We start from the raw sequence: 18024 nt of genomic DNA, 5'->3' as shown, positions 1-18024 counted from the left end.
TTTTAGATCTTTCATGCTTTCTTATGTGGGCATTCAGTGCTATAAATTGCCCTCTAAACACTGCTTTAGTTGTGTCCCAGAGATTCTGGTACATTGTATCTTTGTTTTCACTGATTTTAAAGAACTTCTTTATTTTTGTCTTAATTTCTTTATTTACCCAGTAGTCATTCAGGAGCAGGTTGTTCAGTTTCCATGTAGTTGTACAATTTTGAGTGAGTTTCTTAATCCTGAGTTCTAATTTGATGGTACTATGGTCTGAGAGACTGTTTGTTATGATTTCCATTCTTTTTCATTTGCTGAGGAGTGTTTTACTTTCAATTAAGTGGTCAATTTTAGAATGAGTCCAATGTGGTGCTGAGAAGAATGTATATTTTGTTGATTTAGGGTAGAGAGTTCTGTAGACGTCTATTAGATCTGGCCTGAATATCCTTGTTAATTTTCTGTCTCATTGATTTGTTTAATATTGACAGTGGGGTGTTAAAATCTCCCACTATTATTGTGTAGGAGTCTAACTCTCTTTGTAGGTTTCTAAGAACTTGCTTTATATATCTGGGTGCTCCTGTATTGGGTGCATATATATTTAGGATAGTTAGCTCTTCTTGTTGCATTGATCCCTTTACCATTATGTAATGCACTTCTTTTCCTTTTTTTATCTTTGTTGGTTTAAAGTCTGTTTTATCAGAGACTAGGATTGCAACCCCTGCTTCTTTTGCTTTTCATTTGCTTGGTAAATCTTCCTCCATCTCTTTATTTTGAACCTATGTGTGTCTTTGCACATGAGATGGGTCTGCTTAATATAGCACACCAATGGGTCTTGACTCTTTATGCAATTTGCCAGTCTGTGTCTTTTAACTGGGGCATTCAGCCTGTTTACATTTAAGGTTAATATTGTTATATATGAATGTGATTTTGTCATCATGATGCTAGCTGGTTATTTTGCCTGTTAGTTTATGCAGTTTCTTCATAGTGTCAATGGTCTTTACAATTGATTATCTTTGCAGTGGCTGGTACTGGTTTTTACTTTCCATATTTACTGTTTCCTTCAGGAACTCTTGTAAGGCAGGCCTGGTGGTAACAAAATCTTTCAGCATTTGCTTGTCTGTAAAGGATTTTACTTCTCATTCGCTTATGAAGCTTAGTCTGGCTGGATATGAAATTCTGGGTTGAAAATTTTTTTCTTTAAGAAGTTGACTCTTGGCCCCACTCTCTTCTGGCTTGTAGGGTTTCTGCAGAAAAAGTCGCTATTATTCTGATGGGTTTCCCTTCGTGGGTATCCTGACCTTTCTCTCTGGCTGCCCTTAACATTTTTTCATTCATTTCAACCTTGGGGAATCTGACAATTATGTGTCTTGGGGTTGCTCTTCTTGAGGAATATCTTTGTGGTGTTCTCTGTATTTTCTGAATTTGAATATTAGCCTGTCTTGCTGGGTTGGGAAAGCTGTCTTGCATAATATCCTGAAAAGTTTTTTCCAACTTGATTCCATTCTCCCCATCACTTTGATGTACACTATTCAGTTGTGGGTTTGGTCTTTTCACATAATTTCATATTTCTTGGTGGCTTTGTTCATTCCTTTTCATTCTTTTTTCTCTAATCTTGTCTTCACATTTTGTTTCATTAAGTTGGTCTTCAATCTCTGATATCATTTCTTCCACTTGATCAATTTGGCTCTTGATACTTGTGTATGCTTCATAAAGTTCCCATGCTGTGTTTTTCAGCTCCATCAGGTCATTTATATTCTTCTCTAAACTGCTTATTTTAGTTAGCAATTCCTCTAACCTTTTTTCAAGGTTCTTAGCTTCCTTGCATTGGGTTAGAACATGCTCCTTTAGCTCAGAGGAGTTTCTTATTACCCACCTGCTGAAGCCTACTTCTGTCAATATGTCAAACTCATTTGCTGTCCTGTTTTGTTTCCTTGCTGGCAGAGAGTTGTGATCCCTTGAAGGAGAAGAGGCATTCTGGTTTTTAGAACTTTTAGCATTTTTGCGCTGTTTTTTATTCCTCATCTTTGTGGATTTGTGTACCTTTGGTCTTTGATGTTGGTTATCTTTGGATGGGGTTTTCATGTGGACATCCTTTTTGTTGATGTTGATGCTATTCCTTTCTGATTGTTAGTTTTCCTTCTAATAGTCAGGCCCCTCTGCTGCAGGTCTCCTGGAGTTTTCTGGAGATCCACTCCAGACCCTGTTTGCCTGGGTATCACCAGAAGAGGCTGCAGAACAGCAAAGATTTCTGCCTATTCCTTCCTCTGGAAACTTCATCCCTGCAGGGCACTCACCAGATGCCAGCCAGAGCTCTCCTGTATGAGATGTCTTTCAATCCTTGTTGGGAGGTGTCTCCCAGTCAGGAGGCACGAGGGTCTGGGACCCATTTCAGGAGGCAGTCTGTCCCTTAGCAGAGCTCTAGCACTGTTCTGGGAGATCTGCTGCTCTCTTCAGAGCTGGCAGTTAGGAATATTTAAGTCTGCTGAAGCTGTGCCCACAGCCACCCTTTCCCCTAGGTACACTGTCCCAGGGAGATAGGAGTGCTATCTTTCAGAGATTCCCTGCCCAGAGAGGAGGAATCTAGGGAGGCAGTCTGGCTAGGGTAGCTTTGCTGAGCTGAGGTGGGCTCTACCCAGTTCAGACTTCCTGGTAGTTTTGTTTACATTGTGAGGGGAAAACCACCTACTCAAGCCTCAGTAATGGTGGATGCCCCTCCCCCCACCAACCTCAAATGTACCAGGTTGACTTCAGACTGCTGTCCTGGCAGTAAGAATTTCAAGCCAGTGGATCTTAGCTTGCTGGGCTCCATGGGGGTGGGATCCGCTGAGCTAGACCACTTGGCTCCCTGGCTTCAGCCCCCTTTTCAGGGGAATGAACTTTTCTGTCTCACTGGCATTCCAGGAGCCACTGGGGTCTGAAAAAAAACAAAACAAAAAACTTCTCTAGCTAGCTCAGGGTCTGCCCAAACAGCCACCAAGTTTTGTGCTTGAAATCCTAGGCCCTGGTGGTATAGGCATCTGAGGGAATCTCCTGGTCTGTGGGTTGCAAAGACCATGGGAAAAGCATAGCATCCAGGCTAGAATGCACCATTTCTCATTGCATAGTCCCTCATGGCTTCCCTTGGTTGGGTGGGGGAGTTCTTCTACCCTTGTGCTTCCTGGGTGAGGTTACTCCCCATTCTGGCTTGGCTCTCTCTCTGTGGGCTGCAATCACTGTCTAACCAGTCCCAATGAGATGAGCTGGGTACCTCAGTCCGAAATGCAAAAATCACCTGCCTTCTGCATTGATTTCACTGGGAGCTGCAGACCAGAGCTGTTCCTATTCGGCCATCTTGTCAGCCACTCCCAAAGATACTATTTTTTCAATTGCCAATCTTGTTGCCACCCGACTCCAACTGACCACCTGAGCCACAACAGTGGTTTAGACCCACACTATACAGTAGCTGTGGACCCATGGCACTCTTAATGGCTAGTCCAGTCTTTGCCTTACTCCTGTCATTCCAGAAGAAGAGAGTTCAGAAAGGTTCTTGGTCATAGGTACTCAGACTATATTTGTTTCATTAAGTGATTCCTAAAATAAAGACTTCAGCTGATCAAAGTCTTTTACCAAGGACTAAAACCTAGAGGCAAAACTCAGTCTTGCTCTTGGTAGAATCTGGGTTGAACATGGAATGGAAAACAATTCATGGACTTCTTTAGTGTAAGTCTAAAAATATAGTTCTAGTTCCCCTATTTCTCCCTAATTAATTATCCTTCCCCTCCTCCAAAATTAGCCACTTCTTGGTGTATACAAATGATACGTTAAATTTGAACTTTTTAAAGTTAATAATATCTAATGAACATGTTATATAAAAGTTATCATATTCCAGGTACTATGCAAATTCCTTTAAACAGATCATCTTATTTATCCTTGCAAAATTCTATCAGGTAGATCATACAATTATTTTTATTTTGTATGTGAGAATACTAAAGCTTCTCAGATTAAATAACTTCCAAAGTCTCACAACTAGCAAAGGTTTCACTCAGGTCATCTAATTTCAATCTATTCACACAGTCACTCTGCATACGCAAGATGAAATGCAAATATATGCATTTATTTGCATACATCCATTCATTATTTTTAATTATCTCTGCTAGGTCACTTGGTTAGGATAAAGAGATAACTAACATGGGGTTCTCTTCAAGGCATCATAATATAAAGAATTTCAACATTATTATTTATGACATGCCTCAGTAGTCCCTTCCTGATTCTCAGCTTCCATCTCGAGATTTTTTTAAATGATGAGATCCTTCTGAGACTCTCCATCTCTTTAATAATCAAAGGGAAGTTCACTAAGGCTGCATAATGGAACTCCAAGATATCAAGTCCTAATCCCTGGGACCTGTAAGTTACCTTGTGAGCAAAGGCTTTGTAGATGTAAGTTTAGGGTCTTGAGATGAGAAGTTGGTTCTGGATTATCCAGGTTGGTCCTAAATGAAATCGAAATTGTTTTTATAAGGGAGAGGCAGAGGGAGACTGGACGACACACAGAAGAGAAGACAGCTTGAACAGGAGGTAGAGGTTGAAGTGATGTAGCCACAAGCCAAGGAATGCTGGCAGCCATGAGAAGCTGGGAAAGGAAAGGCATGGATTTTCCCCTAGAGTCTTTGTGAAGACACTCTCATTTTGGACTAGTGAAACTGATTTCTGGCCTTCAGAACTATAAGAGAATAAATTCCCATTGTTTTAAGCCATGAAGTTTGTGGTAATTTGTTACAGCAACCACAGGAAATTAATAAACCACATTACTATACTTTGCTGCTTTGATGGCTCCTGGAATCATTAGAACTCAGGACAAATATGAAACACACAGAATAGGAAATTGAGTTTCAGAAAAATAAATGGACTTGCCCAGGGTCACTCAGCTAGCAGGCAGGGGAACTATTAAAACCTAGTTCTAATAGTTCTAATAGGATTAGAGGCTGGGCTGGGCCTTTGGGTTCCCTGCCTCTGTAATCACATCCTCTGGCCTGGGATGGATTCAAATGCTGGATGAGGAGGTCTTGTCATGAGCCTCCTGCCAGCCTGGTTGCAGGCAGTTTCAGCTTATGAGTCTGACCTTTGGTTTTCCATGGCAAACCCCTCTGTAGGGGAAGCTGCCAACAGGCGGCCAAGGCATTGGCTCTGTAAGACTGTATTATCCTTGTTTAGAATTGCTTTCATTTAAACCAGCCTTACTCTTGCAAAACATGTTTATTCTGGTTCCCTCTTCCTCCTGGCTGCCTGACCGGTGTAAGCCCAGAGCATAGCAGCTCCAGCTCTCAGACCTGGGCCAGCAGGGCAAGGCAAGGAGGAAAACAGGAGGCTCTGGAGAAAGGACACAGGAGGGCATGGTTTCCCTTCTTGAGTTGTGTGCCAGATGGGATGTGCACCCTCTCCAGTGGTGTTGTGTGACCCCTGGGGAGAATGTAGCCATTCAGAACACACCTTGCTGAGACTGACCTCAACTTAAAGAGCACAAAAAACTCATGAGTAGAGCTTTACCTTTTGAAATTCAAATACTGATAAGCTAACAATAATGATGATGACAGTTTCAATAACATAGCAACTTCCTTTTATTAAATACTTATTGTAGACCAAGCAGTGTCAAATCGCTTATGTAGTCTATTTCATTTTATTCTCAGAACAGCCATGTTAGATAGGTACATTTTATTAATCCTGCTTCATAGATGAGGAAACTGAGCAAAGGTCAAGGTCATACAACTAGTCAGCCACAGTACTTAAGATTTGAAGCCAGGCTTGCCTGAATTAAGAGAGGAGGCTGTTATCCAACACTCTTCTTTAGGGACCTCCTGTTCTCAGCCCCCTGAAGAATGAGGTTCAGAGAGTGGATTGATTTGTCCAACATCAGCTCCTAGCAAGGCCTCTTCCAGGATTCCAGGACAGGGTTCTTTCTAATTGGTTACCCCAGTATGATCTGGGATTTTAAAAAGAAATAAAAGCAGTTGAAGACTGCCCACTTGATATAATTTGAAAGGCTTGTTTTCCCCTCCCTTCATCTCTCTGAATCCCGTTTCAGATGTTATTGTCTTTGGGACCAATACATTTCTTTCATGTACATATCTGGGTAGAAGCTCACATAGAGAAAAAAAGAAAGCCCCACAGGTGAAGGGGAGCATGCCTGCCAAGTTCCTTGTAGTAACTTCACATGGAGAATGTTTTATGAAATGGATGTGCTGGAGTCATCTCATGGAATCTTCCTATTCTTCTGAAGATTCCCCTCATTTTACAGGTGAATAAAGTGAAGTTCCGAGGGAATAAGTCAGCTGTCCAAGGCAAACAGCTTGGAAAGGGGTAAGCTGGTCCTTGAATCCTAGTCATCTGGCTGCCTGGGTGAAGTGCAGGAAAATGGTAAATTAGCTGGGCTTCCTTCCTGGCCAGAGAACTCGCCTGGCCATCATTCTGCTTTTTCACCTTTTGGAAATGGGGATGTGTTGAAATGACTGATTTTGCTTTGAGGAGAAAGGGTGGGAAAAGGAAGACTCTCAAGTGCATTTTCTTGGTACTCGGGGAAGAGATGGTAGATGGGCAGGAAAGCAACCAAAAAAACGATCAGCAACAACAACAACAAAAATACTTTTTCTCTCAAGTCACTCTCTTCTGGGATCTAGATCACATATTTCCAAATAACCTTTCTAAAACCTGTGCCATGCACAGATGGGAGTAGCCTTCTTCCCAATGACTGGACCTTTACTGAGTTCAGGGGCAGATGTCAACATCTGCATGAAGATTGGGATCAGCAATTAAAAGGGATGGGTGAGTGGGTGGGTGGGGGACCAGGGAGTAATCCTTCCCTATGCAGTGGATTAAGGACGGGCGGCTCCTTTGGGGGCCAGCCAGAGCCTGTCCATTGAGTAGCTTGTTTCCTTTTCCTTCCCCTATGGGTTCTGCCTCACTCTTGTTCTCATTACCCACTGTTTATTATGTCCTTCTAGCGCTGTCATACTTTTTGCCAAAGTTCACAGCTGGCTTTACAAAAGATAGTTATGATACCAGTTTAATTAGGATGAAGGACTATAGTCAAAATCTGGGCTCCCTTTAATTTTTCATTTCCCATATATCTAATGGCAAAGAGTATGCTCAGCACACTCTCCCCAGAATAGTCATATAGCCAGAGTCCTTTTGCTAAAACTAAGCCTCAATTTTCTCATCTATATAATAGTCATGATAATCTTTGCCTTTGCTATTTCATGTGCTTTTGAAGATCAAAGAAACATGGAAACTTTAAAAATTCTCAAGTTCTAGATTATTGGGCAGATCATGTTATCTGGAAATTGGCTTTCTCTTCATGGAAAAGAAAATCCTGAATATAAATTTGCTTAGCAAATTGTTGCTACCCAGGATCTCTGTTCTGATTCTTAAAGAAGACCACAAAGGTGGGTGTGTGGGCAGTGAGTCTGTGGGTGACAGGTAGGAAAGTACTTCCCCAGTTGAATCAAAGCTGATTTTCAAATCTTAGAGCTGCCATTTGCTAGCTATGTGATACAAAGCAAACCACCCACTCATTCTGAAGGTCAGTTTTTCAATCTGTAAAGTGGGACTCCAATGCCTACCTCACAGGGATTTTGTGAAACTTAAAAAATAAAAATGGTTGCCAAAACTGAGCATTTGTTTTGTATCAGCTATTTGACCTCAGCAGTCACAGTGTCCTGGTAACCTATGTGTTATTAGACTTTGTTTAGAGTTAGGCCGGGCGCGGCGGCTCAAGCCTGTAATCCCAGCACTTTGGGAGGCCGAGGCGGGTGGATCACGAGGTCAAGAGATCGAGGCCATCCTGGTCAACATGGTGAAACCCCGTCTCTACTAAAAATACAAAAAATTAGCTGGGCATGGCAGCGCGTGCCTGTAATCCCACCTACTCAGGAGGCTGAGGCAGGAGAATTGCCTGAACCCAGGAGGCTGAGGTTGCGGTGAGCCGAGATTGCGCCATTGCACTCCAGCCTGGGTAACAAGAGCAAAACTCCATCTCAAAAAAAAAAAAAAAGACCTAATAGACTTTGTTTAGAGTTAGAAAAATTGAGGCAGAGTGAAGTTAACCAAGTTGCCTAAAATTGTGAAGTGAAAAGAGCTAGAATTCTAACACAAATTATTCATTTCAAAATATGGGAATTTTCCATTCTGTCTTTGCCCTTTAGCAGTATATGTGGAAATACTTTAAAACAGCAAAGAAATTGCAGAACTATTTGTTTCATGAGCAAATACTAAGAATATATTATGTTGAGGCCCTGGGAAGCAGTTGAGTGATAAAGTCCATGGGTTCAGTTATTTCCCTCCTTTGGGCTCCAGTTTACCCATCTGTAGAATAAGAGAAGACTGTCTTAGACCATCTTTAAAGTCCAATTTGCTCAGCTTGAACTTTCTAAAAATATATATTTGAAGGTTTTTTAAAAGTGATGAGTTAAAGTCAAAATGGGGCAGAGTGAACTAATGTTCACTGTGTGTGCATGGTATGCCACATACTTTGTGGTTGGTAGTATCCACAGATGACTGTTCCCAATTCCTTCCCTGCCTGTGTATGCACACTGCTCCTGACATCAAGAGGTGAGGTTTACTTAAATCTTCCCTTTGACTCTTGGGTGGCTTCAGTGACTTATCCGACCACCAGAACATAGGAGAAAGAATGATCTGTGAGCCAGGGCAAACTGACATGAAGCTGAAGCTTTCATGTGGGTCTTTTGTAATACTAATACTTGGAGCTCAGCCCCAGTGCTTTGGGCCGTCCAATCCATGACACATAGAACGGCCATGTTTAAGTGCTCCAGTTGGCAAGCCTTGCTGAGCTCCCAGCTGGCACCACTGCCAGCTATATGAGCGCACCATCTTGGACATGTAGCTCAGTGGAGCCTTCAGATAACTTCAGCCCCAGACAACATCTGACTGAAACTACCTGAGAGACTCTAAGCAAGTACTGTCTGGCTGAGCTCAGCCAACCCACAACACAGTGAGAGCTAATCATTAGTTGATGTTTTAAGCCACTAAATGTTAGGGTGGTTTGATAGGCAGCAGCAGATAATAGAAACACACATCACTCAATTACCATAATAAAACTTGTATTTTTAACCCATTTTATGGAAAGAACGTCTGAAAGAGAGCTTAACTTGTCTAAAGTCACATGGAAGGTGGCAAAGCTATGTTCAGAAGTTGAATCTATTTGATTCCAAATCCTGAATTTTTAACCAAAAGATCCGCATCAATGTTCATCATGAGTATTGGCCTGGAATGTTCTTTTTTAGTTGTGTCTGCCAGGTTTTGGTATCAGGATGATATTGGTCTCATAAAATGAGTTAGGGAGGATTCCCTCTGTTGTATTGTTTGGAATAGTTTCAGAAGGAATGGTACCATCTCCTCTTTGTACATCTGGTAGAATTTGGCTGTGAACCCTTCTGGTCCTGGACTTTTTTGGTTGGTAGACTATTAATTGCTGCCTCAACTTCAGACCTTGTTATTGGTCTATTCAGGGATTCAGCTTCTTCCTGGTGTAGTCTTCGGAGGGTATAAGTGTCCAAGAATGTATCCATTTCTTCTGGATTGACTGCTTTATGTGCACAGAGGTGTTTGTAGTAATCTGTGATAGTAGTTTGTATTTCTGTGGAATCGGTGGTGATCCTTTCATTCATTTAGTTGTTTATTAGTGAAGCCATTAAATTGTGGTAGACAACTGAACCTAGATGCTGATATACACAATAATAAAATCTGGGGGAAATAACAAAATAATAGCTCTAACTTTCCTTTATTGTGTGTTATCTACCAGATTTTAATGATATTTGATTATGATCTATAAAGCTAGGATTACTCTTCCCACATTTCAGTGCTATTTTGGCCAAATTGCTGGGCCAAGTCTTGGGAAGTATGTACACATCAATCAAAGGGCATAATCCTTTTGTCTCTCCCCAGTATGGTTGTTCCTATCCCCAACTATGCAGATATCTCTACCACCTGCTGCCTTCACTACACCTGTTCCCTAAACCCTGAGAACTGGCCCCTTTATTCAAAACTCATTCTACAAATAACCAAGTATTGATTCTGGGCAGGCACTCTTCTTGGTACTGCAGACTCAGAAACTGGAATCCAGACTACAGACAAGTAAACAAACAGCCATAACACAAAATCAGGATGGAGAAGGTGAGGCCTGGAGGTGTTTGTGCATCTGCTCCTGATGACCTGTTGAAACACATTCCTTTCCATTTCCCTCCACTACACTGAGCAGACACTGAACTATTTATAAGTCTTTGACCATGCCACGCTGTTTCTCACCTTTGCCTTTGCTCATGCTATTTTTTTCTATGCTTCTTCACCTTGCAAGTCTCTATGTAGTTTTGCTGTGCTTAACAGCAAACTTAACAAATTGCTCTGTGATTGTCTGCTACTTTGTGTATCTCTCCCCTTAGATTGAGTTCCTTCAAAGCAGGAATTGTCTTTTTTCATTTTGTTTTCCCTGCTGTTTATTTGTAAAACAATAGATCAAATCTATAACATGTAATAACTATTAATTAAAAACAATAAAGCTAGGTTAATGAATACAAGCACTTTAGATCAGATATCACCCCGAGCACCGAATTTTCTTCTGCATTTTGTTTTGGTTGTTCATTTTGAAAAACCTGAATTGCCCAGATGAGCAGTTATAAGACAGCTTTCAAAGAGCGGGCCTTTCAATCTTAGAAAGAGTGCAGTTCACAGAGAGGGCAGGCAAATGCTCATTCAGAAGGTCACACAGAAACAACTTAACCTGTTAGCACACAAATTCATCAGATAACAATCATGCAGTCAAAGAAATAAACAAGGTAAGCATAGATTGTCCTTTATGTTGAAAGGTGGAGAAAGAGGGTGGAGAAAGAGGGTAACTGGGACACAGAGAAGAAAGACGCTTTGGATAAGGTACTGCAGAAGGCATGTTTGAAAGGTGCTATTTGAAGGGTTAAGTGAAGAGTGTGAATAATTCAGGTATGCAAAGAACTGAAGGAAGAACATTCTGGGTAAGGTATGTGCAAAGGCCCTAGAGCAAAGAAAAGCATGGGATTCTATATGCACTTTCCCTTTAGAAAACCAAACCAGGGGCTTCACATTAACTTAAATATCCTCAGTTGTCTTTTATAGATGCCTAACCTCTTTTCTCAAGCAAGTGCCACTTGAGCAAAACTTGGGAGGTATTGGCCCCATTTTATAGCTGAGGAATAGAAGGAGAATGTGATGGTCACATGCAGCTGGTTATTGACCGGGCCATAATGAGGTCTCAGCAACACTCTGACTTCAAGTCTAAGAATCCTAACTACTGCATGGCTGTACAACCCCACAGTGAGAAGGTAGAGTCATTCCTAAAACTAAACCTTCTTCCAGAAGAAATCGGGGACTCTGTGCCAGGGCAGGATTTATGACCTAGCAACTGAGGACAGAAATAATTGGTCACATTACTGCCTGGCAATCCGTCTGCGCTCCACTCTGGAGGGGCGGCACAGATCGAAATAGCTGAAGCAAGTTTACTTTTCTCTGCCCAGGTGTTCTCATGCAGCCAACACAGCCCTAATGAGCTCTGCATATTCAAAGAACAAGTAATTGATGGTCCAATTTAAAGTGTGCAGAGGCCAAATTTCTTTCCAGGCTCTGAAGGAAAAACACCAGCTGAGGAAGAATGAAGAACTGCCTGTTCTAAGTTATTCTCCTTCTATGGTCATTCAAGCCCCAGGAAAACCAGGTTTGCCCTGTCAAGTACCTCAAGAAAGGAATCGGTTACTTAAAGAAGTCAAGCAAAAAGGAAATGACAAAATGAAAATCATGTACCAGGGTACACGTCAAGGCTCCAAGCTGCAATGAATACGGCCTTCAACATACTCTTTATCATACAGAAGCTTGAATTCAGGGCTTGGATTTTGAAGTCAGACAGACCTGGATTAAAAACTAATTCAGCCTATTACATAGGATCTAACCTCTCAGTGCCTCAGTTTGCTCCTTCACTAAATAGGCAGTAGGAGGACAGATTTTGAGGCAGTCTTGGATTTCAGCCTCAGTTCCACTGCTGGCTGTGTCAAAAGGGCAAGTTAACAAACCTCCAATATTAATTTCTTCTTCTCTAAAAAGGAAGTGATTATATAGGTCAATTGAAGGACTATTTGGAGGACTGGTTGAGATAATATACAAAATGCACATGCACAGTGCTCAGGAAAATTGTGAACTTGTTACAAATCTCTTCTTAAGCTCCAGGGCAGAGGTTCTCAAAGTGTGGTCCCCGGACTAGCAGCATCAGCTTTATCTGGGGAAATGTGAGAAATGCGGACCCTCAGGTCTCACCCCAGACTCACTGAATCAGAAACTCTGAAGGTGGGCCCAGCATTCTGTTTCAACAAGTCCTCCAAGAAATTACGGTGCATGCCAAAGTCTGAGAATCTCTGCCCTTGGGGCTAATTCAGAATGCAACTGAGAATTTCAGTCCACATACAACTGTCATAGGCTCCCAAGAACGTGTTCAGTGCCATGATTCTTCAAAATGAGTTCTCTGCTCATTTTTTATTACACCCAAACAGGGAAGAAATACTTCAATTCTCAGGATTTACCTCTGACACTAGGTAACATCTTCTATATGCTTCCTCTACTCCAGGCATTCTGATAATAGTTTCACATAGATTATTTCAATTTATCTCTGCAGTAGCCTTCTATGATAGGTATTACTATCTCTGTTTTGCAGATAAGAAAACTAAAGCTTCATGAGGTGAAATAAATTGCCCAAAGATCTATAATTGATTAGTGGTGAAGCCAGGATTCATACCTCTAATATTGTCTATTTCTGGAATCAATGCACTTTCTACGTCATCATACCACCTCTTTATACCTGGATGATGAATCAGGGATGTCTTGTCTGGTGAAGAGAAGCATCCAGGGAGCAAGTGAAAAGTATCTTCGCATATTGCAGGGCTATGATGATCACAGGAGTCAACTGGTTTGGTGTTCCTAACTGCAGAATATAGAACCAGTGGATGGAAACACAGGGAGACAGATTGTGGCTTGACAGAGAGAATAAGTCAGTAATAGTCTAAATAAATTGTCCAGAACTGTCTTACCTTATGAGGTAGTAAGGTCCCTGTCACTGGGGATGTGAGCACAAGCTGGGTGACCATCTGTCAAGATGTCATAGAAGAAGGCTTGGTATCTTTGCTTCGATGATGCTTTAACTCCTCTGAGTGAAAATAGGTAAGCAATCATCTCTCTTGAGTGGCTTTTTTTTTTTTTTTTTTTTTTTTTAGAATCTCGCTCTGTCACCACAGAATCTCGCTCTGTCACCCAGACTGGAGTACAATGGTATGATCTCAGTTCACTGCAACCTCTGCCTTCAGGGTTCAAGTGGTTCTCCTGCCTCAGCCTCCTGAGTAGCTGGGCTTACAGGCAGCCACCACCAAACTCAGCTAATTTTTATATTATTAGTAAAGACAGGGTTTCGCCATCCTGGCCAGGCTGGTTTTGAACTCCTGGCCTTAAGTGATCCTCCCGCCTCAGCTTCCCAAAGTGCTGGGATAACAGGCCTAAGCCGCTGTGCCCAGCCTGACTTTTGATGTTCGTTAAGAAACTGGAGATATTTCACTTACACAAAAAGAAGACTGAAGTGAGGTCTCTGATTTAGGGAAGAGAAAATCCACCTTACCATGGCCCCAGTGAGCTGTATTACCACCTCTCCTGATCCTCTTAGCTGGAAGGGATTTTGCCTTCCTCTGTACACCCATATCATGTCATACTGATACCTCTCTTAAGTACTGAGCCCTGTCCCCACTGTAGGTAAGCTGTTTATGAATGGCTAGATTTCTTCTGCTAGGGAAGCAGCAAGATATGTATACACAGAGGCTAATAGACCTGAGGCATCATCAGCAATACTCTTAACCTTTCTGGGTCCCAGTTTTTTTTTTTAATCTATTTAAAAACCTCCTTACTGAGGTTTGAAGTATTCAAAGAACCTGAAATATGATGTATCACATATTCCACCCCTCTCTAGCCCTCTACAACCCCACCCATCTCTACAGATCATAACCCTCTACAGATTGTAACATGTCTTTTGGGAAGATGCATTTCTGAATAATCAAGATATCCTTTCCACTGCTCCCCACTAACCTCTAATCCCTGCCTCCCACCAAAACATAGATTTTCAATATATGGCATGTGATCGGCTCTTATATATTATATTAGTCAACAAGTGAAAGGGAAATAAAAAAGTGGAAAAAAGAAACAGAAAAAGAAAGGAAGGATGGAAAGAAGGCAGAGAGAGAGGAGGGAGAGAGAAAGAAAGGGAGAGAGCAATTTCCACATCTTATTTGCTACTGACTATCAGATAAGCGCTTCATCTGGGTGGACAGTTTTCTTGGGCACAGCATGGTTTGTGTCTGTGTGTGTGTGTGTGTGTGTGTGTGTGTGTGCACTTAACAGAATTGTTCACAACATGCTATAGGATGAAGAGACTTATGGGAGAAGAGAGTCAACAGGAAAGAATAACTTGAACTAATCTCTCTATTAGAGGCAACTAATTGCAGTCCTGTGGCTATTTGTGGCTGTTATCTACTGTGGGATGAATGTGGCCTTCAGGGTAACAAGCCTCATACATGCCGATCTCCATCTTGAACCACTTTGATAGGAGTAGAATGTCTAAGATGCAGATTCTAGAAAACTTAAAAGCAGGTGTTTTAAAAAACACCACTGTACCTATGCAACAATCTTGCATGTTCATCACATGTACCCCAAAACCTAAAATGCAATAAAAAATAAATAAATAAATAAATAAAAACACCACATGTTGAACTTTCTCCACTATAGGAGGCAGGCCAAGTAGTGGGTTTTAAAGCTTTTAAAGGCTCACTGGCCCTTCAAAAAATGGCTGTTGTGGACATATGGTTTTAGAAGCTTTTGAGAAAGTCTTGTGGGCTTATTTTTAGAACATACCTTAACCTTTTAAAGCTTCTTAAAGGAGTCACAGAGGACCCAATTTCTTGAGCCCCCTCAAAGCACCAGGCAGCTGTTCCCAGAGGTTCCCAAAACTGCCTTTCCTTGTGCTTCATGTGACTCTATCTTAGCTATGCCTAAGATAGGCTACCCCATGAAAGGGTGTTTCTTCGAAGCGGGAAGAGCTGGGCCACAGGTGAGTTAGCCAAGGAGGCCGAGTTTGCTGGCTAGTAAATGGAGACTCGAAGATCACAGACTAACAGAATTTCAAAGACTCTTCTGAAGGAAAGGAACCCTAAAAGTCATCCAGTCAATCCTGATTGGATACTAAAATCTCTCCTGAAATACACTTGTAACGAGATGGGACCATTTGTGTTTGCACACCTCCAGCTATGAGAAGAACGTTGTCTAGGTATTCATTTCATTCAATACATTTTTAGTTGATTGAATACATACTATGTACTCAGCACTATTCAAAATGCTGGGGATTTAACAGTGAGTAAAAAATAGATGCAGTCTCAATACAGACTAAAAACTGCTAGGAAAAACAGATGGGTCAAATGATCACACCTATACATAACTCCAAGTGAAAAAAGTGTCACTGAAACTATCCAAAGATTTATGAAAGCTTCTGATGAGATCTGAAGGATGTGTGAACGTTAACAAGGCAAAAGGAAGTCAAGAGAGGGCACAGAGGGCCAAGCAAACATTTCTACAGAGGCCCTCAGGCAGGAGAAAGTGTGGTATTTTAGAATAAATAAAAGCAGTCCCAGTGCGATAGAAAGTGAGGAGAGACCTGGTTTGAGGCTGGAAGCATGCAAGGGGCAGAGCATGCATGACCTTGTTGGCCATGCTGAGGATTTTGATCTTTAACCTGACATATATTGGAAGCCTCTGACTCCTTTAAAGCAGAGAGTAGGTAACTCATACCAGAGCTGCCAGTTCATTTTCATGTTGCTACGTGTGGTGTTATTAAATCAGGTCCACAATTCTCCTCCTTTTAAAAGGGAAAACCTAATTTCTCTCCCTTAAATGTGGGCCAGACTTAGAGATTTATTTCTACTTAATAAAATGTGGTAGAAGTGATGCTATGTGACTTATGAGGCTAGGTCATAAAAAGGATAGCTTCCACCTGGCATTCTTTCTCTTCAGTTGCTTGCTCTGGGGGAGGTCAGCCTCCATGCTGTGAGGACACAAGCAACTTATGGAGAAGCCTACATGGAAAGGAACCAAGGCCTCCTTCCTACAACCAGCACCAAATTGTCAACCATATCAATTTGAAGCAGATCCTCCAGCCCCAGTCAAGCCTTCACTGTAGACCTCACTGATATCTCAGCTGTTGCCTCATGACAAACCCCGAGCCAGAACCACCTGGCTAAGATACTCTTGAATTTCTGTTTCACAGCAACTGTGAGATAATAAATGTTTACGGTTTTTTCAAATTATTGACATTAGATAATTTGGTAATCAGCTAAGGTTCCTAACAAGGAATCACAAGGCAATGGCGTGGGGAAAGCTGGGACTTTGGGGTCATAAAGACTTGTATTTGAAATCCAACTCTTCCATTGACTGGTTGTTAGACTAAAGCCATGCTCCATTGCCTCTTAGAACTCCTGTTTTCATCTGTAACATGACATCATGCCAACAAACCTCTGAGATACAGTAATATATAGTAATTCTCAGTGTAATTGTCCCCTGTACTTTATATTCAGGGAAGACATGCCATTTTCAAGGTTGAGAATAAAAGAAAAAAACAGATTGTATTGACAACAGGTACTGCAGAGTTGGGAGTATTGATTGCCCTAGAAAGAGTGAGCCAGAGAGCTGTTAGTCTGAGGCTGCCTTAGGCCATGTTTCATGGTAAGTACTACAGATTTTCAAGCCTATTCCTCATTTGGGTTAATTGGCTTTAAGAGTTCATCTCCTGCTGTGTAAACATAATTGCCTTTTATTTATCTGAAATTTATCTCTTCATGGTTTCATGTCTTATTTTCTTTATTTGCAATGCAACAAGGAAACAGATTTATGATGAGTATTCTTATAAAAGTAATTAATTATCTCTTACTATGGGTCATATATATCATGAAGACATCTTAGTTAATTCTCAAAGCACCATCCTAGAATATCTCTTATTTGTACCATTTTACTGAAGAGAAAACAGATATAAATGCCAAGAATATTACTTTGCCACCTAGTATTATGCGACTTTGGCTTTTAGGTCCCTCTTACATCTTATTATTAAACCTCATTTACATTTTAGTTTTCTCAACTGTGTAATGGAAGGTGAGAACAAAACCTTTGCAAAATGAGCTTGATGTGAATATTAAAGATGTTAACATGAATAAAATAATTAAAAGAGTACATGGTATATTCTGACAAATTACTGGTTAGTTTCTATCATTATTTTTATTATTTTGTTAATCAGTATTTTAAAAGTTTAGAGCAAAACCTCTCTCTGCCATTTTGTTCCATCCATATCTCTCTCCAGCAGTAGTATTCCATTTTACAGCATTTCCCACATCCATTTGATCCTTTCACAATCCTGTGACTCAGCATCACTATCATAATTTTTCAGGTGAACAAACTAATGCTCAGAAAGGTGAATGTGAATTTCTTCAATTTCCTTTGGTTGCAAGCAACAGAAACCAACTAAAGTGAGTATAAACTAATTAGAAAAATTTGTCATAAGATACAAGTATGACTTAGCAAACTGAGTTCATGAATGAGTTACAGGGAAAAGCCCCCAAAATGACAACTGCAATGAAGAAAGGCATAGGGAACTCAAGCAATCCTCTTCTCTCCCCTTTCCTCTGCTTAGCTTTAGTTATTTTTTCTCTGCAGACTGGCTTTCTCAGCTACTCAGAGCAAATAGTTGGAGGAGTGGCAGGCTCCCAAGTTCACATGTTATGCCAACCACAGGGGAGACTGAATTTGTACCTCTCTTTTTGGGTTCTGCATTGCCACAGATGGACCTCTGGTTGGACCAACTTGGATCAAGAGCCTTCCCCTAATCTAATCAAACATTGTCAAGGAGTGGGGTCACAATGTACTAACACTGCTGCTGAGAACCCACTCCTGTAGATTCTCGTAGGA

The 18024-nt window shown here is 41.2% G+C and overlaps 1 long non-coding RNA gene across 5 annotated transcripts in view; it reads left to right on the top strand.

Annotated features, from left to right (window-relative positions):
* Window positions 1-18024, top strand: part of LOC120366045 (uncharacterized) — a 123795-nt gene that overhangs the window by 81087 nt on the left and 24684 nt on the right. For all 5 annotated transcript variants that reach the window (XR_012512440.1, XR_012512439.1, XR_012512437.1 and 2 more), the window contains exon 5: window positions 17507-17585. This is a non-coding gene — a long non-coding RNA (uncharacterized LOC120366045). The remainder of the gene's footprint in view (window positions 1-17506; window positions 17586-18024) is intronic.

This window comes from Saimiri boliviensis, chromosome 11 (assembly GCF_048565385.1).
Source record: "Saimiri boliviensis isolate mSaiBol1 chromosome 11, mSaiBol1.pri, whole genome shotgun sequence".
In the NCBI taxonomy this organism is placed as follows: Eukaryota; Metazoa; Chordata; class Mammalia; order Primates; family Cebidae; genus Saimiri; species Saimiri boliviensis.
This window is presented reverse-complemented; position numbering and strand designations above follow the sequence as displayed.